The 25,407-nt window shown below is 37.9% G+C and overlaps 1 long non-coding RNA gene across 5 annotated transcripts in view; it reads right to left on the bottom strand.

The window, feature by feature from the left end:
• LOC116151933 (uncharacterized) overlaps positions 1 to 15,019 on the bottom strand; it is a 241,062-nt gene extending 226,043 nt beyond the window's left edge. For all 5 annotated transcript variants that reach the window (XR_010378917.1, XR_010378923.1, XR_010378919.1 and 2 more), the window contains exon 1: positions 14,826 to 15,019. This is a non-coding gene — a long non-coding RNA (uncharacterized LOC116151933). The remainder of the gene's footprint in view (positions 1 to 14,825) is intronic.
• Between the last annotated feature and the right edge of the window lie 10,388 nt (positions 15,020 to 25,407).

Below are 25,407 nucleotides of genomic sequence, written 5' to 3'. Positions count from 1 at the left end.
AATCAATAGCCAAAATAAAAAACACACTAGAAAGAATGACTAGCAGACTAACTGATACAGAAGAACACAGTGATCTGGAAGATAGAATAATGGAAGTCACCCAATCAGAACAGCTAAAGAAAAACAAAATTTTTAACATAGAAACAATTTAAGAGATCTCTGGTATAACATTAAGCATACCAACATTCACATTATAGGGGTCCCAGAAGGACAAGAGAGAGAAAAGGGGATTAAAATAAATATATTTGGGGAAATTATGGCTAAAAACTTCCAAAACCTAAAGAAGGAAACATATCTAGGTACAGGAAGTACAGAGGGTCCCCAAACAGACCCATATAAAGACATAATTAAAATGGCAAAAGTTAAAGAGAGAATTCTAAAGGCAGCAAGAGAACAAAGAGTCAAATACAAGGGAATCTCCGTAAGTGTATTAGCTGATTTATCCACAAAAACTTTGAGGGTCAGAAGGGAGTGGCATGATAAATTCAAAGTGCTGAAAGGGAAAAACCTGCAGCCTAAAATATGAGACCCAGCAAGATTATCATTTAGAATAGAATAAGAAATAAAGAACTTCTCAGACAAGCAAATACTAAGAGAGTTCATCAATAACCAAACCTACACCAAAAGAAATGTTACAGCGTCTTCTCTAAATGGAAAAGAGTTAAGAATCTGTGGGAAAAGGAAAACCCCATTAGGAAAGGCAAATGTATAGTAAATACTGAGGATAAACCACCTAAGTCAGGATGAAGATTAAGAGACAAAAACTGTAAAAATCAACTACAAATACAAGGGATAGTTAAAGGAAAAGCATGAAGATGTTAAAATATGACATCAAAAATACAAAATGTGAGGGATGAGAATTTTAAAAATGAAGATATTTTATAATATATTTGAACTTAAATGATTACCAGTTTAGTAGATACAGTTGTAGGACAACATATATGAACCCTATAGTAATCACAAAGCCAAAGACTACAGTAGATGCACAAAACTAAAAAGAAAGGAATACAAGCATACTACTAAAGAAAACCATCACACCACAAGGCAAGATAGAAAAATAAGAAATAAACAGAGAATTACTAAAGAAAAACAAAAGTAATAACATGGCAGTAAGTATATACCTATCAATAATTCCTTTAAATGTCAATGGACTGAATGTGCCAATCCAGAGACACAGGATTGGCTGACTGGATTAAAAAAAACAAGACCCTTCTATATGCTGCCTACAGGAGAGTCACTTCAGAGCAAAAGACAGAATGAAAGTGAGAGGATGGAAAAGATAGTTCATGTGAACAGAAACAAGAAAGCAGGGACAGCAATACTGATATCAGACAAAATAGATTTTAAAACAAAGGCTATAATAAGAGATAAAGAAGGGACATATATAATGATAAAGGAATCAGTATAAGAAGAGGATATTACACTTATTAACATATATGTACCCAATACAGGAGCACTTAAAAATATAAAGCAAATACTAACTGACATAAAAAAAGGAACTGACAATAATACAATAATAGTAAGGGAATTTAACACCCTACTTACATCAATGGACAGAACATCCAGACAGAAAATCAACATGGGAATAGTGATCTTGAATGATACAATAGACCAGTTGTACTTAATAGATAGCTACATTCAAAAACAACAGAATACACATTCTTTTCAAGTGCACGTGGAACATTCTCCAGGATAAATCACATGCCAGGCCACAAAACAAGCCTCAACAAACTTAAGATGATAAAAATGATATAAAGCATTTTTTTTCCAACCATAACAGCAGGAAACTAGAAACCAATTATAGGAAGAAAATATGGGGAAAGAACAAACACATGGAGACCATGTAACACACTACTAAAAAAAAACCATGGTCACTAAAGAAATCAAAGAGGAATTCAGAAAATACCTCAAGACAAATGAAAATGGAAATACAACACTCCAAAATCTATGGGATGCAGCAAAAGCATTTCTAAGAGGGAAATATATTAGTGATACAGGCCTTCTTCAAGAATCAAGAAAAATCTCTACCTAAAACAATTAAATGAAGAAACAAAGCCCAAACTCTGCAGAAAGAAAGAACTAACAAAGATCAGAGAGGAAATAGAGACTAAAAAACAATAGAAAAGATCAATAAAACCAAGAACTGTTTTTGTTTTTGTTTTTCCAAAGAAACAAAATTGATAGACCTTTAGCCAGGCTCACCAAGAAAAGGACCCAAATAAAACAAAGTAAGAAATGAAAGAGGAGAAATAATAAGATAGCATAAAGATTTTAAAAAATTAGAATACTACGAACAATTATGTCAAAAAATTGGACAACCCAGAAGAAACAAACTTCCAGAAACATACAGCTTGCCAAGACAGAATCAATAAAATATAGACAACTTGAATAGACTAGTACTAAAAATAAATAAAAATAGTAATTAAAAAAAAACTCTGAGCATACAGAAGTCCAGGACCAGATGACTTCACAGGTGAATTCTACATTTACAGAAAGCTTCTAACACCTGTCCTTCTAAAATTATTCCAAAATCTTGCAGAGGAAGGAGTGCTTCCAAACTCATTCCATGAGGCCAACATTACACTGATATCAAAACCAAAGATATCACAAAAAATAAAATTACAGGCCAATATCACTAATGAACAGAAATGCAAAAATCTTCAAGAAAATATTAGCAAACTGAATACATTAAAAGGAACAAGTGGGATTTTTCCTAGGGACTTAAGAATTTTTCAATATCCATAAATTGATTAATGTGCTATATTACATTAACAAACAGAAGCATAAAAACCATATGATCATCACAATAGACACAGAAAAAGGTTTTTACAAAATTCAAAATCAATTTATGTTAAAAAAAAAAAACCTCTCCAGAAAGTGGGTATAGAGGGAATATTTTTCAACATAATAAAGGCCATATATGACAAACCCACAGTTAACATCATACTCAATGGTGAAAAGCTGAAAACATTTCTTCTAAGATTAGAAACAATACAAAGATGTCCACTCTTGCCACTTTTATTCAACATAGTTTCAGAAGTCCTAACCACAGCAATCAGAGAAGAAAATGAAATTAAAGAATCTGAATTGGAAAGGGTTAGGGTTGGGTTAAATGTAAAATGGTCACTGGTTGCCGATGACATAATACTATACATCGAAAATCCTCAAGATGCTACCAAGAAAACTACTAGAGCTCATCAATAAATTCAATCAAGTTGCAAGATACAAAATTAATATACAGAAATATGTTACATTTCTTTACACTAACAATAAACTATTAGAAAAAGAAATCAAGGAGACAATCCATTTATAATTGCATCAAAAGAATAAAGTGCCCAGGAATAAACCTATCTGAGGAGGTAAAAGAGCTGTACTCAGAAAACTGTAAGACACTGATGAAAGAAATTGAAGACAAAATAAAGAAATGGAAAGATATATCCTGTTCATGGATTAGAAGAATTAATATTGTTAAAATGAACATACTACCCAAGGCAATCTACAGATTAAATGCAATCCCTATCAAAATACCAGTGGCATTTTTCACAGAACTGGAACAAATAAAATTTGTATAGAAACACAAAAGACCCCAAATAGTAAAAACATTCTTGAGAAACCATAAAACTCGTAGTAGAAAACATAGGCAGAACACTTTGGTATTAATCATAGCGATATTTTTTTAATCTGTTTCCTAGGGTAAAGGAAATATAAGCAAAAAGAAACAAGTGAGACCAAAATAAATGTAAAAACTTTTGCTCAGCAAAGGAAATCACTGACAAAATGAAGACAACATACTTATTGGGAGAAAATATTTGCAAATGATGTGACTGATAAGGGGTTAAAATCCACAATAAATAAAAAATTCATGCAACTCAAATTCAAAACAAGTCAATTAAAAAAAAGCAAGCTGAAAATGTGAATGGACATTTTTCCAAAGACATACAGATGGCCAACAGGTACATGAAAATATGCTCCACTTCATTAATCAGAGAAATGCAAATTAAAGCCACAATGAGGTATCACTTCACACCTGTCAGAATGCCGATCATCGAAAAACCTACAAATAACAAATGTTGGTGAGGATGTGGAGAAAAGGGAACCCTCGTACACTGTGGGTGGAAATGTAAATTGGTGCAGCCACTCTGCAAAAAGGTAAGGAGGTTCCTCAAAAGACTCAAACTAGAACTACCATATGATCCTGGGTATATATTCAGAAAAGATGAAAACACTAATTTGAAAATTTGAAAAGATACATGTGCCCCAGTGTTCACAGCAGCACTATTTACAATAGCCATGATATGGAAGCAACACAAGTGTCCATCAAGAGACAAAAGGATAAAGAAGATGTGTATACACACCCACACACCCAATGTTGTATTACTTAGACACAAAAAAATTAAATTCTGCCATTTGCAGCAACATGGATGGACTTAGGGAATATTATGCTTACTGAAAAACTCAGAGAAAGACAAGTATTATATGTAACACTTATATGTGCAATCTAAAAAAAAATACTAATGAAAGTATGTAGCAAAACAGAAACATACTCACAGATATGGAAAACAAACTAGTGATTACCAGTGGGGAGGGGGGAAGGAGAAGAAGCATGTTAGGGGTAAGGGTTTAAGAGATACAAACTATGTATAAAATAGATAAGCAACATGGATATATTGTATAACACAGGGAACTATAGCCATTACGTTGTAATAACTTTTAATGGAGTATAATCTGTAAAAATACTGAATCAATATGCTGTACAACTGAAACTAATATTGTAAACTAAATATAGTTCAATAAAAAGAAATCAGAGATCTAAATGAACTGATTTTTGAAAATGTTTGTATATAGACTGTTTCAACTGGAAAGTAATAATCTACACATTACTGGGATGCAAACAGAATTATAAGATTAATTCCTCATTATGTAATCTTTATCCCCCTGAGACTTCTAGCCAGTGTCCTGAGATTAAAAGGTAGCTGTGGGAAGTTTACTTTGACTTTTACCTTCTAGAAGGGATGAGACCAGAGGAGGAATCTTGCAAGCAAAGGACCAAGGAGTTTATTCGCAGGGTTGTTTCCTTTCAAAGGAAGCTCTGAAAGAATTCCATTCATTTACCTAACCTAAATACAGTGCTCCTTTTCCTGCCATTAAAGTTTGACAGCTGCTGCCTGCATCACAAAAATTCTTACTTCTCAAGCCCTGTTTAAAGCAAAGCCTGAATTAAGATGGGGAAATGGGAATGGAAACTTCAAAGAGAGGACTTAAAAAAAAAAAACCTATTTTCCTTTCATAATAGAAATATTCTTATGGGTCAATGAAGAAATGAGTTATCCAATCATGCATTATCTTGATCAAGTGAAATCTAACTTGTTTCATAAGAAGTTCATATAATTTTTTAAAGTAGAATTACATTAAATCCTCTCTATATATCCTTCTCTCTCATGTGGTAGTCCTGTAGTCTTTAGTACCTACAATTAGTCCTTGTAGTTAAGGTAACATGTAGAGTTATTGAAAAGTTAATGTGCCTTCATAAATGTTATTAATTTAAAAGGATTAATCGGCTCTTGAAACTACTGTTTCACTCAAGGAATAACTTTGGCACTGGTAAGAACAGAGTCCAATCTTTTATGAAACATCATTAAGATTAAAAAAAGGATTCAGGAAAACATAGTTAACTAAAAGCCAGGTTGACACAGATCTTAAACTACTGTGGCAAGTGGTAACAGCAACTCACAATGACTATCATCCTCCCTGTAATGAATGATTACGATTTGATAAAAGAATTGCATTTCTCCATTAAGTGATCTTTCAAGACGCTTTGCTTTGGGACTTACTACATTCCTCCCCATTATTTACATTCAAGCCAGTTAACAGTAATCTTTTTCAGTCTCTTTCTACGTGTATCCCTCCCCATTGGCCCCTGGAGTCCTGTTATAGGAGTAGCGTTAATGAACACACACCCCTGGGTCAGCAGGGAGGTGGCTCCTTTGTCATCACAGCACATGGTAGCGGCTACTTAGAATGAAGCCCCACTGCCTGCCTCTGTCAGGCCCTCAGTCTCAGTTCCCACTGGGACTCCTGAACACTTGAGCTATTTTAAGTTTTACCTCTAAATTCTAATTCTTCACGAAGATATTTTAAAGAATTCTAAAGTCTTTATTATGTCAGTTTGGTTTTTGTTTTTCAAGTTTTATTTTTAACTTATCTATCGGGGTGTTAGGAAAGAAAGTGTTCAGTGACTGGTAGTCAACATGTCAATGCAGTATTTCTCATCAAAACACATTCATTCAATTCTTTCAACATGTGATGTGGGTGGGGGGCACTGTTGATGGTAAGGCAGTCACATCCAGATAAAACTGATTAGTTACGTGGCTTTCAAAAACTTTAAAAGTCAGCATTTCTTAAGGAAAATAATTAAATCACAGTCCAACATATTTCTAAAACCTGAGTATTTGATGATTGCTTGCAATAATTTACTGGCTACATCCCTGAGATAAGACTTCTTCCTTTAGAGGCAGGCAAGTAAAATTAATTATCGGTGAGTATGCTGTTTAAAATGCTGTGATTTTACCTTGTGTCCCAAATGACTCCCATGTCTTAAAGGCTAAGATCAAAGGTGGGGGTGGGGGGGATGGAGGCGTGCACGCAGACCGCACCTCTGGCCAGGATGGCAGACATAGCTGCTGGGCAGCAGAATGAGCACACATCCCTGTCCACAGTGAGCTCCCTCTCTCTGAGCCTGAATGGAGCCTGAGAGCCTAAAGGCCTCCAGAAAGCTCAGCACTGGTATATGCCCAGTGGTGATTAGCATTCAGGAGCAGTAAAATGCTTAATTTTTAAAACCTATTCGTTTTGTTTGTTGTAAATCATTTTGTTGGGGGTATGAATGCCATGTAAAAAGCTGTACATATTTTATATATTCATCAGTAAATTTGAGGGTAAGTGTACACCCATGAAACCATCAGGGACATAACAGATCTATCATCTCCCAAAGGAGCCGCCCATCCCCTTTTGGGTGTGTGCGTTTGTGTGTGTGTGTTAAGACTAGTGAAAATTTTCTAAGAAGGTAGCTCTAAGTATGTGATTCAGTATTGTTAGCAGTAGGCACCGTTGGTTACAGGCACTATGCTGAAATAATAGATCTCCGGAACTTATCTTATGTAACTGAAAACTTTCCACCCTTTTAAACATCACCTCCCCATTTCCTCCTCCCCCCCAGCTCATGGCAATCATCATACTGTTTCCATGGGTTTGACGTAAATGATTCCACAGTTAAGTGAGATCATACGGTATTCATCTTTATGTCTGGCTTATTTCAATGACCATAATATCCTCCAGGTCCATCCGTGTTGTTGCAAATGACAGGATTTCCTTCTTGTTTAAGGCTGAATAACACTCCCTTCTATGTATATACTACATTTTTTTTATTCATCCATAAATGGACTTTTAGGTTGTTTCCCTATCTTGAATATTGTGAATACTGTGACAATGAACGTGGGAATTCAGGTATCTCTTTGAGATCCTAGTTTCAATTCCTTTGGGTAAATACCCAGAAGTGGGATAGCTGGATTACATGGCAGTTCTATTGTTAATTTTCTGAGGAACCTAAAGACTATTTTCAATGCTGGCTGCACCTATTGACATTCTCACCAACAGTGTACAAGGGTTCCCTTTTCTCTACATTTGTCAATACTTGTTATTTTTAAATAAGCAACCTCCTAACAGGTATCAGATATTTCATTACAGTTTTGATTTGCATTCCCCTAATAATTAGTAATCTATGAATACCTTTTCAAATACCTGCTGGCCATTTCTAGGTCTTCTTTGGGAACATGTTCTAATTCAGGTCCTTTGACCATTTTTTAATTATGTTATTAGGTCTTTTGCTGTAGAGTTATAGGAGTTCCTTATATTTTGGACAAGAAGCCCTTATCAGATATATAGTTTGAAAATGTCTCATTGTTTCCTTTGCTATGTAGAAGCTTTTTAGTTTGACATAATCCCCCTTATTTCTTTTGCTTTTGTTGTCTGTTTTTGGTGCCAAATCCAGAAAAGTATTGCCAAAAATGGGTGTCAAGGAACTTTTCCTCTGTCTTCTTCTAGGAGTATTACAGTTTCAGTAGTGAAACAACACATAAAAATCTGATTCACCCCAAACAAGAAGGTGGAGATATATTTCTAATAAGGAATATTGTGGAAACTCTAGCCAAGAGGAAAAAACACCCTTCAGAATCTGACTTGCAAAGTTTTGTTACTCTAGCTTATTAAGATATTTTGGTTATTTTAAAAATTAAGAAATTTTAAATGTCTAATTAGAAGCAGTATGATAGTGTCACAGTATAGTGTCACAGTGACAGATCATAGTTTTAGTAGAAAGAAAATGTGGGTTATAATCTTGCTGTCACAATTTAACTCTAAACAGGTTATGTTCTCTCTCAGCCTCAGTTTGTTCAGCTATAAACTAAGAACATTTATTTGAAAAATCTCTTAAGCACCGTAAACTTCAAGAAACTAATAATGTTTTCTCTTCTTAATCCTATTGCATTTTGATAATACTAATAACAATGCTGTATCTAACACTGTTAATGTCAGGATTAGATCTTATAAATAGCTAGAAAATTGTATTGAAGTAGAGAAACATCCTGCTAATAAAAGCAAATTTAGAGGCTAATTTTCCTATGTTATCATTGAAAATGCAAGGGAAACAGTTTAATATCAACTTTCTCAGATAACTTTAGGTTCCCAGAAAAAGACACAACTAAGAAGTGATGAGAGTCAGAAGTGACATGATTAAATGCATCCCCCACCCAATGCATGAAGCCCATTCACATATTTAACATTTTAAAAATATACCTATATCTCTATAGGAGTAACTTTTGTCCACTTGACTACACTCTGAACTTTTATTTCATCTAAGCTCTAAAACTCTAACCTGGGGAGTTGCTAATAATATTTCAAGAACTGAGGTTATTAAAGCATAAAGAAGTTATTGTTATCAAGTTATCTTGTTCTTGTGGAGGTTGTCTGCTATTCTTTTTCATTCATTTGAAGAGAACTCTAAATGTCCACTTGAAAGAAGAAAGCTACCATAATTACACAATGGTGTATTAATGAACTTTTAGTACCTGAAATGTTTAGAATTTAGAAGATGTACTAATGAAGACAGAGGTCACAGGAAAGAAAATTTAATGAACAGGTTTTAATCAAAATACCCAAAGTCTAATAAGCCATACACTGGTAACATCAAACTTGGCAGAACTTGATATATTTCAGAGATGGGGGAGAGGAAGAGGAGGCAGTGGCCACATCATACACAGACTTATTCTTTACTTGGTGGTGCAATTTGTCTGGAATTAGACTATAATTTGATGCATTCTGCACAGATTCAAATGTACCTACATATTGTTTTGGTACTTGAATTCACAGTTTACCTAGTTTTTGTATTTTACTTTGACTATGTTTTTATAATTATGCTACAGTTACTATATATAATTTGTTTTGAAACAGAAAAATCTCTTGTGTTGGGTTTGATCAAATGATTATAGCACCCTCTGTACATACACATTTCCCTGTTTCAATGGTACTTGTGCATTTTGGGCTATGTTTTAGAATCAAATTTTATTTTACAAAAAAAAACAATTCCTAAACTATACTGAATTTCTGAAGTTCCACCAGTTTCCACTGTGTGACTTTGGGCAAGGTACTTAATTTGTGCTCATGTTCTCAAATATAAAGCAGGAATTATTAATAGTACCCTATACCAATCCATGCAGTGGCCTGTGACAGTTACATGAAACCACGCATATGAATCACTTTGTATGCTGTATGGAAAATGCAACAATAATGTTGCTACAGGTACTAAAAATAAATCTAGGGATTCTCTTTTGTAATTAGAAAATATCAAAAGAAAAATCTTCTTAGGTTGATTCTACTATATGAAGAAAATACCTAGAGTTTACAAAAGCATTCCAAACTATGCATGCATATTTCTTTTAAAGCCAACTGGTAAATTTCCTTTTTTTAATTGAAAAAATTAAAATTTTGCTCTGTTTCAGTCTAGGAGGTGCATTGGTTGACTAAGAACTTAAAGTTTCAGGTATTCTTTAATTAAAAATTTCATGACATGTATAGGACTAAATTTTCATCCTCTGTAGATTTATTTAGTTTTTTAAAAACTTGAGTAAATTAAGTCTTTCATAATAAAATCCGTTATAGGAAAACAGACAGAAATCTCAAACACAATTAATTACTTTGCTATTTGAGAAACCAGAGCAGAAAAGTAGCTGATATAAAAATTCTATTAAAGTGATGTGTTTTATAGGACATATTCCAGATGCAGGTCAGATTTGGTCTAATCGATTGCGTCTTACATTTTTAATCCATATATGCATTATCGAGGTATGGTAGAAGGTCCAGAAATACAAACATTTTTATATTTGTTGAAGTATAGACTAGAGCAAGACAGTGGGTCAAAGTACTTGAGAAAGATGTTTAAAAAGTAGTTCTTAACCTTCTAGCATCAGGAAATCCAGTTAGCTCTTCTGCTCAATGTTTGCATTATTGCCTCTTACTCTTACTGTGGATCTCAGCCCACAAGTCACCTTCATAGAGAGCTCTTCCCTGACCCCCATGGCTAAAGTTGCCCACCACTCACCCCATTTCATGCTTTATTTTCTTCATAGCACTTACTTCTCTGCTAAATTATCTTAAAGTTTGTGTGTTTATCTTTGGTCTTCTCTCACTAAAATGTGAGCTCTATGAGAGCAGGAAATCTGACTGCCTTGCTCACCACTGTGCCCAGAACAACATCTGAGGCACGAATGAATGGAAGCAATGGCTGAATGTGAATTACTCATCAGTAGGTTTGCAGCCTCAGCATGGTCCTCTTGTTGGGGATGGAAGGGGTCAGAGGTGGATAAAACCCCACATAACTGACAATGCCCTTACATTAGAAGGGTCTCCTGCCCTGGTCCTGCACGTTACAGGGCTCCATGTATCACAAGCACACCCATCCACATTTTCATTAACCCAGACATGAGGTACTTTTGGGGTCTGGCACTCAACACTGACATGGCACCATCCTTAACCCTAAATGTCCACTCTGATGGGAAACACTGTCCAGGCCTCAGAGAAACGCCTCTCCACCTTGCTTGCCCTCTTGCCCTATGTCCTCAAAAAGGTGTCTGAATTTAACAAAGGTCTGTGACTTTTCAGTCAGAGATAAACACTGCTTTAGAGTGTGGGAGGATTTGAGCAGGAGAATTCAGTGAAAAATTTCAGTAGGTGAAATTTTCTTACATACCAAGGTTCTGTCTTTTCTTCCACTTCCTGACTCAGGAGACACTTGGGAATGAGAGCAGTGTGTGCAATAGTAGCACATAGTGGCTGTGTTACTTGCTACGGTGTGAAACAATTACTCATCCAAACATCACCAGCCCATTAAGCACATGCATAATAAAAAGTCAGTTGTGTTTTATACCTTGCCAACTTTCTATCTTGTCATCATAAATGTATATTTTAAGATGGGAGGATAGAACATATTTTATTTAACAATTTGCTCACTTGATTTATAATTTTAAATATTTAGACATATGGTGTGTAGGCCTCCATTTGGGCTCTTGCTCTAAAATGTACAATTTTTAGACACAGGCTTGGAATGATGAGATAGAAGAATAATTGTTTCATATCCATGCTGTAAGTTACAGTCTAGAAGGAAAGGTTTCCTTATATCTGGCAAAAATTACAATTGATCAGTTAATTCAGTCCCATGTTAATTCTTGTCCTGTTTGAATTTGGTTCTGGATATTCTTACTTCAGTTTTATGATCTTAAAGTTATCAGAAAGCTGTACTTGTCAAGTTAGTATTCCCTTAAGACCTATCAGATTTCCAGGAACTTTACATCATTTCTAGAAGAACATAAACACTTATTTGACAATGTTTCCTATGTAATTTAACATACATATATAGTTGTAAGATCCAGACTTCCTAGGTAATCAAAGACCTGCTATGAAAGACAAAATTATTTTGACAAGACAAAATCATTGTTTTCTAGGCAGATCACTGAAAAGGCACAGAAATACCCCTGCTTACAATTTCTCATCATGAACAGACCAACAATCCAAAAACTCATGTGAGCCAACAGAGAATTCTGTAGTAAATTTGATTACTTAACCATTGTCTATGCTATTGTCAAGAGACTCAAATATTTGTATCAAAGTTTTCTGCCCCAACCAGGGTCTCTGATGATTTACCACGCTAGCACAGGAAACAGACACACAGTACAGCAGGAAAAGACCCAGCTTGACCCTGGGATTTTCCCCTCAGAATAACTTCTTCCATACATAAGAATTTACTGTTACATATAGACTCATTCTCTAACTGATCTTGGGTCATGGGGAATGTTAAGGCTTAAGAATTTTAAAACACATTTTTTTTTGGTAGTCCATTGTTACCCCAGACCACAAAAAATACATTCTCTAAGTGAATGTTCAGGTTAGATTAGCACATTCTTGTATTTACTGAGGAAATCATGCAACTACTTGCAACAGCAAGTCTTTTCAAAAATGACTAAATCAAACTTTTACTTTAACTCCTACAGTTGAGCTTGCTAGAAAAAAAAAAAAAAAGCCATTCAACTGTGCAGGTTAGGGTATCATTACACAATCACCATCACCATATAAAGGGAACACCCAACACTGGCTGGCAACATACCTCTCTGCAATCAACAAGTTCCAATTCTCTAATATACTTATCTTAATATGAAGCCTATCTAGAACCACAGGAAAATGTGCTGCCTCAAGAAATTTCAATAAAAATTCTGAACCCTATAAACATTGTAAGACAATAGAGCTTCATTTGGTTCCCATACATTGGAAAGAAATCTCACTGCTTTCTACAAACATTTCTCCAAATTCCTATCTATTCTGATTTTTATTAATTTTTTTTCACTCAATTTAGAGACTATCTCTTAACACCTTTTCAGTAATGTGTTTTGCTACTGGTAACTACTTGCTTTTCTACATTCCCACATTTACAAAGCCTAGCATCTACTGTGGTTTTGTTTCTTAAGATACATAGATGGTTCTAACTCAGTTCAACACTTATTACAAAATGACAGGGTTTTTTTCCTTTCCTTTTTGTTATTCTGGAATAACCATTTTGCTTTAGGACAAATTACTTTTTTCTTTTTACAAAAAAATGCACCTCCACTCCTCACATCTTCTTTTCCCCCGAACTTTTACTCCTCATACCTTCTTTAACTCAAAACATACCACCTTTTCCCCAAAACAAGCTACTTTTCATATACAGTCATTTTCTTTCATTCTTATTATTTCTAGTAGCTTTGTACAAATCAATTTTTGGCTACAACATTCTGTACTTTTAAAAGCCTCTTTTACTCCTTTTTCTTCATTACTTTCCCAGACATTCTATCTCTTACCTTAATCAGGCTTTGTCATCACCTGGATCTTAATCTGCACCATTCTGTGTCCTCCTAACTTTGCAAAATATAATGCTAAGATCTCTAACTTACTATCATGTTTTTCCAACTTGTCTGCCCTAAGCTAGCAGAGTAATGGACAATTATATATCCTTCCGCCTTTTAATTCATCTTTATAGTCAGTTTTTTCCATGTGGCACAAATATGTTCACCAATAGATACAAATATCCCCAGTTCCTCTGCAAAAGGGAGCAAACTAATGGTTTAAGTTACCAAAAAGATCTGGGAAACCATTTAATTATAAAGTAATTATTGCTAAAAAAAAAAAGTTCACCTAAAAACTCTTATCTTTCATGCATCTAATTCATTTGCTCTTAATTATACTTAATATAGTTTTAACAGTGTATTATAGTTTACTCAAAACAGCTGCATTATATTAATGTTGGTAATTCTGAAAGCTAGCTCACTCCAATCAAACCAACAAGTCTAAACCAGCTTTTATCTGTCAAACACTGCACCAATCATGTGAACTTGAACACCTGGGCTAGTTTGAGTCAACTGAATAGAGCTCTTTACAAACCAATTTTGGCAATACCATCCAGAGGTTAAAAAAAATATTACAACACGTCTACAATGTATGTACATAGAACCAACACAAACAGATCTTTGTAAAAAGTTAGCCATGTCTCAGGTAAAAAACCCAAAGAATAGCTGAATCACCATGACCATCTCAAGTGAACTAAATTAAGTTTACCTGCTCAGACAGCAGAAGTCTTACTAATGATTTCCATTCGTATGCTAAAAGGATCTTTCTAGAGCTATTTTTGGAGACTTTATTTAAAAGAAATGTTGGCATACCAATCAAAAAGTGCATTCCATTATCTCCAAAATGTTTAAGATTCTCTCTTTTTCCTTTTAAGGTGGATTTATCTAAAACAAAGGTTCCCAGAACGGCCATTACAATCCCAAATCATTTAAAAGTTCACTCATCTTTTCAGAAAGGCACAAGAGCCTAATCCAAGGGCCAGGTGGAATCTATCTTGCCTTTGGATTCCCTGAAACATCTTCCAGAAATAAATTAATTTTAACTCTGCAAAAGTCTCAGAGCGTTAAAAATGACTTCTCAAATCAGTAACCGCAAGGAGCCCTGTTTTTCAAAAGTTGTTCTAAAACACTGTAGAATCATGTTTTCCCTCCTTTTGAACAGGATAGGTGACTGACCAAGAAGCTTCAAGAAACAGAAACATTAACAGAACAGAAGGAGAAAAAAAAAAAAAAAAAAAACAGAAATAGAACAGAAAACAAAGCAAAAAGAAACGAAAAAACCCAAGCGTGCATAATAAAGTGGGAAGTAAAATAGAGTAGCGTTCAGACCCAAGAGACACTCACCGGGAAATCTGAGGTCCGCTAGGAACGGGCACCTAGTTTGCTCTCTGGCCTTGGGGCTACAAGGGTTCGTCTTCTATGGGTCACACTTCAGGCATCATTAACTGCCAAAGGTTTAGAAATTAACAAAATAAACCCAAGGAATCACCAACTAGTAAAAATTTACTGCGCGCACACCAAAAACGCGGCTTACAAACTGAGAGCAGAGCGTGGAAAGAGGCGTCGAGCCACACAGCAGCTTATATAGTGAGAAGGCAGTGCGTTCACAGCGGCTGGTAATTAAGCTAAATTAATGAGTAAACTGGTTTTGCCTGTGCAGGGAAACTTCAAGACTGGTCTCCATTTGCTTTTGGTTTTAACATGACAAAGCCTGTACCCTGTTTTAGGAGATGGTCCCAAGCCTGCCCAGATTTAAAGGGAATGGACACAGACCACATTTTTCAAAGGTAGGAATGTGAAGAAATTGCAAGCTTATTTCAAAACCACCATAATCTTGCAGACTGTCCTAGAAGCAGCCCCTGTGGAAACATGGAGACTTTCTAGGAGTGAAAAATGACCCACAGTAACCCATGCAACTCTGCTCAGAGTTCCCCCTACAAAAGTAGGAACGGGGTAAATTATTCTGACATCTTTGCACAATTCCTTTACCTCTCATCTTGGATCCCAAACAAAGTGCATCCAGGGGTTGTTTCTTTTGTTTGTTTGTTTTTCAAAGGAAGTGCTTTTATTTTATTTTATTTTTTCAGGGACTGTTTCTAATAACAAAAAGATTTGGGATGATTAAAAACTGCTGGAGCATCTGCTCTAAATATTCAACCTGGGACAAGACTATCTTTGGATTGCAAGACAAGAAGAATAAAAGATGGCTTTTTAAATGAAGTCTGAGATTGTGCTGGGGAAGGTCACATTTACATTATTGTCCAGTTTAGATAGAGGAACCTAAAACTCTTGGCCGCTGGGCTGATTTGCTCTCCCACAAGATTCTTTCTCCTAATAAAGTCTGCCTGAACTTGGGATAGCATAAGCCATTTCCCTGGGGAACAGACTCAGTGCAAAGATTCACATGTTAGAACTGTGTTGGGGGAGTGATTTTCCCCAACAATACCTGCAAGGGAAGGTGTACTTGTTTCCTTTGCTGCTGTAAAAAATTATCGCAAGCACTGGCTTAACACAGCATAATATATCATTTAATGGTTCTAGAGATCAGAAGTCCAAAATCAGTCAGCAGGGCTATATACCTTCTGGAGATCCTGCACAGAATCTGACTTCTTGACTTTCTCATCTTCTTGAGGCCAACTAAATTCTTCGGGTTGTGACCCCTTTCTCCATCTTCAAAACCAGCAGCACAGCATCTACTCTCTTCTCTGACTTCCTGGTTCCTCTTAAAAGGATTCTTGTGATTACATCTGGCCCACCAAGGATAATCTCTTCATCTCCAGGTCTTAACTTAATCATATCTACGGATTTCCTTTTGCCATGTAAGGCAACATATTCATGGGTTCTAGGGAGTAAGATGTTGACACCTCTGGGAAGCCATTAATCTGTCTACCACAATGGGAAGAGAGCAAACTGGGCAGAGGGAGAAGTTGAACAGTGATGTTGGTACAACAAAGAGCTCAGCCAATCCCACGGAGATTCTAAACCAGGCATGTTCTTGTCCTGGCAAGAAGTCAGGCCCTTATACTCCTCAAACTAGCCAGTCAGTGAATACAAGTTCCCCCAGGGAGGGAACATTAATGAAAACCTGGCAGTTCCCTTCCACTAAGGGCAATTCCTGGGGAGGTGCCCAGGTGTCATCCAAGAACTGGGACACTCTCAGTAACTGGGAGAATAAATGTTTGGGTCCTGAGGAGGGTATCTGTGCAGCACACCACAGAATCCACCAAAGTTCACCCTTTGCCTGTCCAGATCCACTTGCTTTGTAGTCAGACCATCCTGAAAGAGCTGCTCCAAAGTTCTGGCTGGTCCCTTTTCCTAGAGAAAACTTACAGGAGGAACTTTAGTGTGACAAACTCTATCCCTCGCACAGCAGCTGGTTTCAGAACGGTGACGATACTAACACTCACCCTCCTCCACCATCCATTCCAGATTCCCCATGGCAAGCACCTCTACCAACTTGGGTAAACTAGAGCCACATCCCTGAGGGACCTTGTTCATCCCTGGTCATCATGCCCTTCATGGACATGGCTGCTGCACAGGTCTATTTATCACCAAAATTGAGCAAGGGAGAACCAAGAGATGCCTTGAGAATCACTGCATGCCAAATGTATTTTTCCCTTTCCCAGAAGTCCCACCTCCTCCTGGAGTTTCGGATCGGTTGCCCCTGCCAGGATGATGACACTTTTCCTTCTTGCTGGTCTCTTAGCCTAAGGCGCCTGGAATGACCAGAACTCTTGCTGGACCCCGCAGCAGAAGTACCCCGCCTTGGGAATGAGGAGATCTACACACACAAAGCCCTGAGTTGCCAGTTGCAAGGACTGGAATCACTCATTTCCCAAGTTACATAAGTGACGGTAAGTGGGTCCTTTTCTACTTTCATCCCATCCATCCCAGACCTTTGTGTTCTATTAGGGACACATACAATAATCTGCAATGGTTTCCAAACTCCCCTTCTTCCACCTCTGCCCCCTACAATCTATTCCCAACAGAGCAACTGGACTGATTCTTTTGAAATGTAATGCAAATCTTATCTTTCCGCTGTTCAAAACTCCCCAATTTCCCATTTCATTCCGATTAAAAGCCAAAGTCCTTACAATGGCCTTGAAAGCTCTGCACAACTTGTCTCTCCCTTCATTACCTTTCTGATATTATCTCAGGACCCTCCTGCCCAGTCTGCTCCACACGCCTCTAAGCTGATCCTCAAACATGCCAGGTACACTGCTACCTATGGGCCTTTGCACTTGCTGTTCCCTCTTCCAGAGCCCTGTTATATTAGACAGAATAAACTAGGCAATGTTGCAATAATGAAATGCCCACACATCTCAGGGTTAAAGCAAGAGAGATTCTGGGCCAGTTGTTGGCTCCGGCCCACACGGTTCTGATGGACATGCAACCTGGGCCTTTCTATCTGGACTCCACTGGCTGAAGAGAAGGAAACTAACAAATCATGGCTGGACCCCTATAGTCCTTTACCCACCACCGTTTACATCTCATTGGCCAAAGTGACTTATACTCAAGGAGATACAAAATACAGTCCTCCCACGTGGCCAGGAGGAGGATAGGAACTTTAATGAACAGTCCTGAAGACAAACTTCTCCCCTAAAGAGACCTCATGGCCCCTCCCTCACTTCCTTCTGAACTTTGCTCACATGTCAGAGTCTCAGGGAGGCCTTTCCTGACCATTCTATGTAAAATTGCAACCATGTCACCTACCTCCTTCTCTGTCCTGTTTGATTTTTCTCCAAAGCATCACACACACACATTTACATTTTGTTTGTTCAATTTCTGCCTCCCTTCACCAGAACAGAAGCTCTGTGAGAGCAGGGATAAGCTCTCAATATTAGCTGGGGAAATACTCGGGACCCGCTTGGCGTCCTACTCCTATTCGTATTAGGATTTTGAAAGACTAATTGATGGTGGTCATTTGTCTCCAAACTTCTTCTGACCTAGTTTAACGGACAAGGACAAGAGCAAAATAGTAAGGAAATGGTGGCCCACTTCTATGCCCCTCTGATAGCCCAGGCGTCATGTGTGAGTCTATGGTGGAAAGAATGTGCAAAATGGTCCTAATTCCAACAGGTAGGAAATGTAATCTTTCTAAGATGTATTAAAATGTTTGTCTCATTAGTTCCAAAAACTCATTAGTTTTTCTGACTTACAAGTTACTGTCATCTAATGTAAAGTTATTTTTAATTAAATATGAATATCGTAAAAATGTATCCAGGGAATCACACAATAGAAAGTAATTCTGAAGACTATTAATGTGTATCAGTCTCAGGCACAGTGCAGCGTCCTACTTAGCAGGAGGACTAGCGGGCAGTAGTTCAGATAAATCCCTGCTGTCTGGCACTAGGTTACTTTCCCACATTTTCTCTTCATGTGATAAAATTAAGAGAAAAAAAATCCTAAATGAAAAATCCAAGATGTCAATATCTTGTTTTCTTTTAAAATGCTACATGATCATTATTAGGATATTATTAAAAACATTCATACTATTTTATCTAAATAACACTGCAAATGGCAACGGTTGTTAGTATCTTGGACATGTGATTCAAGAAGCATTTTACTTAGGAATTCAGATTTGATTACTGATTAGGTGGGCAACTCATGGTAAGTTTCTGGACCTTGTTTTCTCATTTAAAAATTGGAATAATTATAGTGGTCACCCCCATGCAGAATGTCTTGTGAATTAATTTATGATCCCAAAGCCCCTCAGGATAATATGGCACTGTATGAAGCTGGGTCACTGTTTTAGTCTCCCATAGGGGCAGGAACTGACCTGGAACTGTTTGAAGCTGCTTTGTGTGCCCCACAGCACACAGGCAGAGCTTGTGCCAGCGAGACCTGGTGGTGACTGAGCAGTTGCCTGATTTGAAGACACAATGATGACAGTGTAGGTTTCACATCTCTAGCCCAGCCAGCCACATGGCTGAAAAACAGATTTCAAAATTGCTGTAAGAAAGAAATATTTCCAATGTATGTTGCCTTTGTTTTATCAAGATACTACAAAGGGTGTTATCAAACATCATTATAAAAGTGTACCACCTGTTTGAGAAAAATGACTTACAATAAAATTGTGATATTGTGAGCTGGATCACTCACCTTATATGAGCTAAAAATGAACAGCACTGATGTCAACCAGTGATAGAGAAAAATAAACAGAAATGAATATTCTCATAGGAAATATAAGAAAAATAAAGGACTGTCAGCAATCATGTAAGAACATGTGGGAATGTATCAGAAATCTTTTGGTTACACATGACAGATAACCAAAGTCAAATGGTTTTAAACCAAAAAAAAAAAAAAAAAAAAAAAAGTGGGAGGAGGAGGGACCATAGAAAAGACTTATCTGTTCACATAACTGGAAAGTTCCAAAGTACATTGATTTCAGGTGAGGCCTGATCCAGCAGCTGACCAAAATTATCAAGAACTTACCTTTCCTCATGACTGAATGCCCTTGTACAAATCCCTAATAATTTTTAAAATTTGTCTAGCTTCCATTCTCCACTCCTAATTAGAGCTCAATTTCCTTTTGGGGAAAAACTTTACCAGTGTGTTTAATCTTACTGAGACAGTAATTGCAGGCATCTGTCTCATCTCTATCGAAACCGAGATAAACAGATTTTACCCCTCCTGTGCCCTTCCTTTTCCCAGTCCTAGGGCCATGGGCAGACATATGACCTAAGCTTGGTCAGACAGATGCTCTCTCCTGGGACTTTAGATCTGGTCCAAGGTCCACAAGGATGAAAGGCCATACCAGACTTCTTAATAAACATTTGCTGCACTTCCCAGCCCTGCAGCACAGCCTTTGCTCCTCCTACTGTCAAACCTGGTTCACCATATCAACTGTGGGAGCCCCCAAAGCGTTCCCCTTTGCTTAGGATGCTTAGGTCCTGTTGCTTGATTGACAGAGTGATGAAGACTTTATAGGGATGACCGTGCAGAGGAGAGCCTCCTCTCTCTGTGTCCCCATGGCAACGTGTACAGTATCTTATGATAGTCCCTTTTCACATCACACCACTGATTTATACCAGAGAGTGCCAAGAACAGAAACCTTATCTATGCTTAGCCCAGGGTCTAGTTAATATTACATATTTAGAATAATGTGTTGAACGAATAGATTGACGAATGAAAGTCTTTAGAGAGAAAAGACATGCTGGTATTAAACAATTCTAAAATTTAAGGCAGTATATTATCAAGCACAAATCATAAGGGCTCTTTACAAAGTGTGGAACTGCCAGAAAGAATATTTTTTAAGGCTGTTTTATGGGGAGTTATTGCACATTCTTTGAGGATCTATATACCTGCCAAGACTAATCTTGTTTCAACCTTGAAATTTAATCTGAAGGCTTCTTAAGGGCAGATTGATGTCTATCTAATAGGCAATAAATATTATCCATTTTGCCACCAAGAAATGCCTCTAATGTTTTGGGTCAAGCCTCTTCCTAAATGAAAAAAGTATCCAAACCCACAGATTGGTTTCAGCCTGACAGCATCACTTGGGGCAATGAGCCCTGGCTGATGACCCCCTGCAGCCAAAGACATACTGGGTCCCCAGTGTGAGCACTGCTCAGTGGGCACTACCCCTGCCCTCCCCCAAGCGAGGACTGAGTCCTTCACTCTGTAAACCAAAGGCTCAGCCTCACTGCAGGGTCACAGCCAAGTCTAGCCCAGCTGCAGGTGGACCTACGGGACTTGTGGTGGGCAGCAGGGAACACAGGAAGCAGGGGCAGTGGGCAGCACACCTAGTCAGGGTCTGCCTCTTCCTTGCCCCCTTCCTCTTCCTTTCCTGTGTCTTCTTGAGCCATGCAGCCTAAAGCCGGTATGTGAGGCAAGCATGTGGGTATATGCCAGGTGCCCTAGCAGGATGCTGTGCCCACCCAATGGGGAGGTGGCCCCAGCACAGGGCCTAGATGGGAGTCAGAGCCTAAGCCTGTGAGGAGGGTGCCCCTCAAGGGCAGTGATGGCCTGGAGGTGGGAGACTGGGTACACAGAGGGGCACTGACCAAGTAAGGCAATCGATCAAGCACGATGTAAACCAGGTTTCTCACTGTCAGAAAATGGAGTTAGAAATACAGGAAACCCTGCATTGGTGGATGGGAATTGGGTCTATCAATCTGAATTCGAGGTGTTATAGATGTTAGAAATATTAGTTTCCCAGGGCTAGTAAAACAAATACCACAAACTGGGTGGTTTAAAACAGCAGACTGGAAGAAATACAAATGATCAATAGGCACATGAAAAAATGCTCAATATCACTAATTATCAGAGAAATGCAAATCAAAACTACAATGAGATAGCACCTCACACCAGTCAGAATGGCTATCGTTCAGAGTCCACAAATGACAAATGCTGGAGAGGCTGTGGAGAAAAGGGAACCCTCCTACACTGCTGGTGGGAATGCAGTTTGGTGCAGCCACTGTGGAAAACAGTATGGAGGTTCCTCAAAAGACTAGGAATACACTTACCATATGACCCAGGAATCCCACTCCTGGGCATATATTCAGAAGGAAGCCTACTTCAGAAAGACACCTGCACCCCAATGTTCATAGTAGCACTATTTACAATAGCCAAGACATGGAAATAGCCTAAATGTCCCTCAACAGATGACCAAATAAAGAAGATGTGGTATATTTATACAATGGAATACTATGCAGCCATAAAAACTGACAACATAACGCCATTTGCAGCAACATGGATGTTCCTGGAGAGTATCATTCTAAGTGAAGTAAGCCAGAAAGAGAAAGAAAAATACCATATGAGATCGCTCATATGTGGAATCTAGAAAAAAAACAGACTTATAGACATAGAATACAAACTTGTGGTTGCCAAGGGGGCAGGGGGTGGGAAGGGATAGACTGGGGTTTCAAAATGTAGACTAGATAAAACAAGATTATACTGTAAGCACAGGGAAAATATACAAGATCTTGTGGTAGCTCACAGCGAAAAAAAAAGTCACAATGAATATATATATGTTCATGTATAACTGAAAAATTGTGCTCTACACTGGAATTTGACACAACATTGTAAAATGACTATAACTCAATAAAAAGTGTTAAAACAAACAGACAAACAGCAGACTGCTTCTCTTATGGTTCTGGAGGCCACAAGTCAGAAATCAAGGTGTGGGCGCAGATACACTACAACCAAAGGCTCTGGGGGAGAATCTGTACCCACCTCTTCCAGCTTCCGGTGGCTCATGTGTTCCTTAGCTTGTTACTACATCACTCCAACCTCTGTCTCCTCCCCTTCTCTGCGTGTCTCGTCCTCTGGATGTCTAGCTTAAAAGGATACACGTGATTGCATTTAGGGTGCACCTAGATAATCCAGACAAGCTTCTCCTCTCAGATCCTTAATCCTACTTTTTTTTTTTTTTTTTTTGCCATTTAAGGTAATGTACATATGTTCTGGTAAGGACATGGACATATCTTTTGTTGGGGGGACTGTCATTCAACCCACTACAGACAGATACACACACACTTCCACTTCATAGCTCTGTCCACGGTGAGGGCCCGGGAGCAGTGACACTCAAACAGCAACAAGCACATTCAGGACCCAGATCTTGGCTTCTAAATACTGTTTTCCACTAAAAGGAAACAGCTTCCTTGACGAAATGCCTGATTATGGGGCTGGGGAAGGGAAAATACAAGATGAGCCTGGAACATCTGGTTGCCTGGGAAAATGAGGAATTACAAAAGAATGATAGAAAAATGTCAAAAGGACCCAGAAGCCAGTTTGACCCAACTGAGGGCAATTTGAGCATCAAAATGAATAATGGTAATAAAAGAGGTAGCCCATTGACCAAAATAGGAAACCATGAGTCCAGAGAGAGTAAATAAATTAATGAATAAACCACAAATGTAATGAGGAATGAGATGCTTACATAGTTTCAAACTACTTCCACACAAAATGTTTATAAATTACACAGGGAAATTATCAGGAGAAAATTAACCAAAGGACCAAAATGAACATCATCAAAAATGGGAAAGGTTGAAAATGTGCAGCACTGGGTAAGATGCGTGAAGAAGAATGCATCAATTCTTGATTCCCTGCCCAAGGTGCATAGACTCACCCTGGTTACAAGGAGACATCAGACAAACCCAAACTGATGGTCATTCTACAAAGTAACTGGCCTGGAGCCTTCCAAAGTGGCAAGGTCACAAAAGTCAAAAAAAGACTGAAGAATTGTTCCAGACAGAAGGAGACCAAAGGAAGATGACAACTGAAGGTAACACAAGGCGTCATTGGAGCAACCGGTAAAACATAAATGGGGTCTGAGGACTAGTGTTAATAACATATTAATGTGAACTTCCTAGTAGAATGCCCTGTTTACACAAAATTCACATTCAAATATTTGGGGATACTAATAGGTCCTCAGGTTGGCAACTTACTCTCAAATGGTTCAGGGAAAAATAAGTTCTTTGTATGGTACTTCCACTTTTCTGTAAGTCTGTGATTGTTTAAATACACATACACAAATCAGGAGTGACCTTCAGTCTAGTAAATGGTTAGGAACTGCAGGATACAGCTTGAGAAGCTGCCCAAGACCATCAGCTAGTTTCCATACACATTTATCATTGTTTCATCCTGATTAGAATGATTTACATTTTTGTAGCACATTCACTTGTTATTTATTAATTAAAACATGACCTCTATAAAGTCAGGGACTACATCTATTTCACTCATCATTTCATTTATCCAATGACCAGAACAGTACCTAGGACACAGTAGGCACTCAGTAAATAGGCACTGATTGAATGAATGAAACAATGAAGGCAGGCTGGACTAAAAGAAGCCTGGCCTTTGTAGTTTCACAGATCTGGGTAAACCTGCATCTCTCTCATTTTCTGATTGTGTAGTCCTGACTCCCCTGATCACCTCTCAGGCTAGCTGAGACAACAGCCAGACTAACGGGTTTGAATCCTGCCTTTACTCTTTCCTAGCTGTGTGGTCTTGGGCAAGTTTCCTCACCCATAAAATGGGAATGATAATGGTCCCCATACTTCATAGGGCTGTGCAGCATGTTATGATGGCTCAGATGGTTCCACTGGAGAATTCTAGCAAATGTTCAAGACCACCAAATCTAAACAATTGCTGTAGAATATAGAGGCAACACTTCCCACTTCATTGCATGAATCTTGACACCAAAAACAAAGACAGTAAAGAAAAAGAAAAGAAAGATCAATATCTCTCAAAAATACAGATGTAAAAATTCTTAACAAAATATTGGCAAACAGAATTCAGCAACATATAAAAAGAACTATACCCCATGACTAAGTGAGGTTTATTCCAGAGATGCAAGGCTGACTCCACATTTGAAAGCAATCCTTGTGCTCCAGCATACTGTTAAGCAGGGGCGGTGGCAGCCAGAGGCCTCCAATGAGTAGTGCCTGGATGATGGTGGGGCCAAGAAAATCCTAGGAAGTGAAAAAATTGGACTCTATAGACATGGCTTTTGTTTAAACAAAATAAAAGGCTGTACTCCATACGCATTAGGTGACACCTGGCTTATACACCAATGCTTGTCCATCTGAGAGCCAGGGCCACTGGAGGTGCAGGAACAAACAGGAGAAAGGCTGGCCTGAGGCTCCAGGTGCTACATAGGACAGTCCAATTTCTCAAGGTCAGAGTGATCCCAAGAATAGTGTCCAGGAGCAAGGAAGAGCAAGAGACCCTCCAGGCAAGTTGGCACTCAAAATGTAAGAAAACCCATTCTGAATTTTTTGCTCAGGAACTCTTTATTTAAGCTTTGAACCCCATCTATTTAAATTTGAATTTGAATTTAAAAGCATTGACCTGGCAGCTTTCATAATCTAAACCAAAGGTGGAGATAGAGGCTGCTAGCTAATAAAGTTCATTTCTGTATGCAATACTTTGAATTACCAAGCCCTCTGTCTAGAATTCATCTCCTAAAATAAAAAGACTC

Source organism: Camelus dromedarius, chromosome 3 (assembly GCF_036321535.1).
Source record: "Camelus dromedarius isolate mCamDro1 chromosome 3, mCamDro1.pat, whole genome shotgun sequence".
Taxonomy (NCBI): Eukaryota; Metazoa; Chordata; class Mammalia; order Artiodactyla; family Camelidae; genus Camelus; species Camelus dromedarius.
The sequence above is the reverse complement of the archived record's forward strand: the minus strand, read 5'-3'. Positions and strand labels throughout refer to the sequence as shown.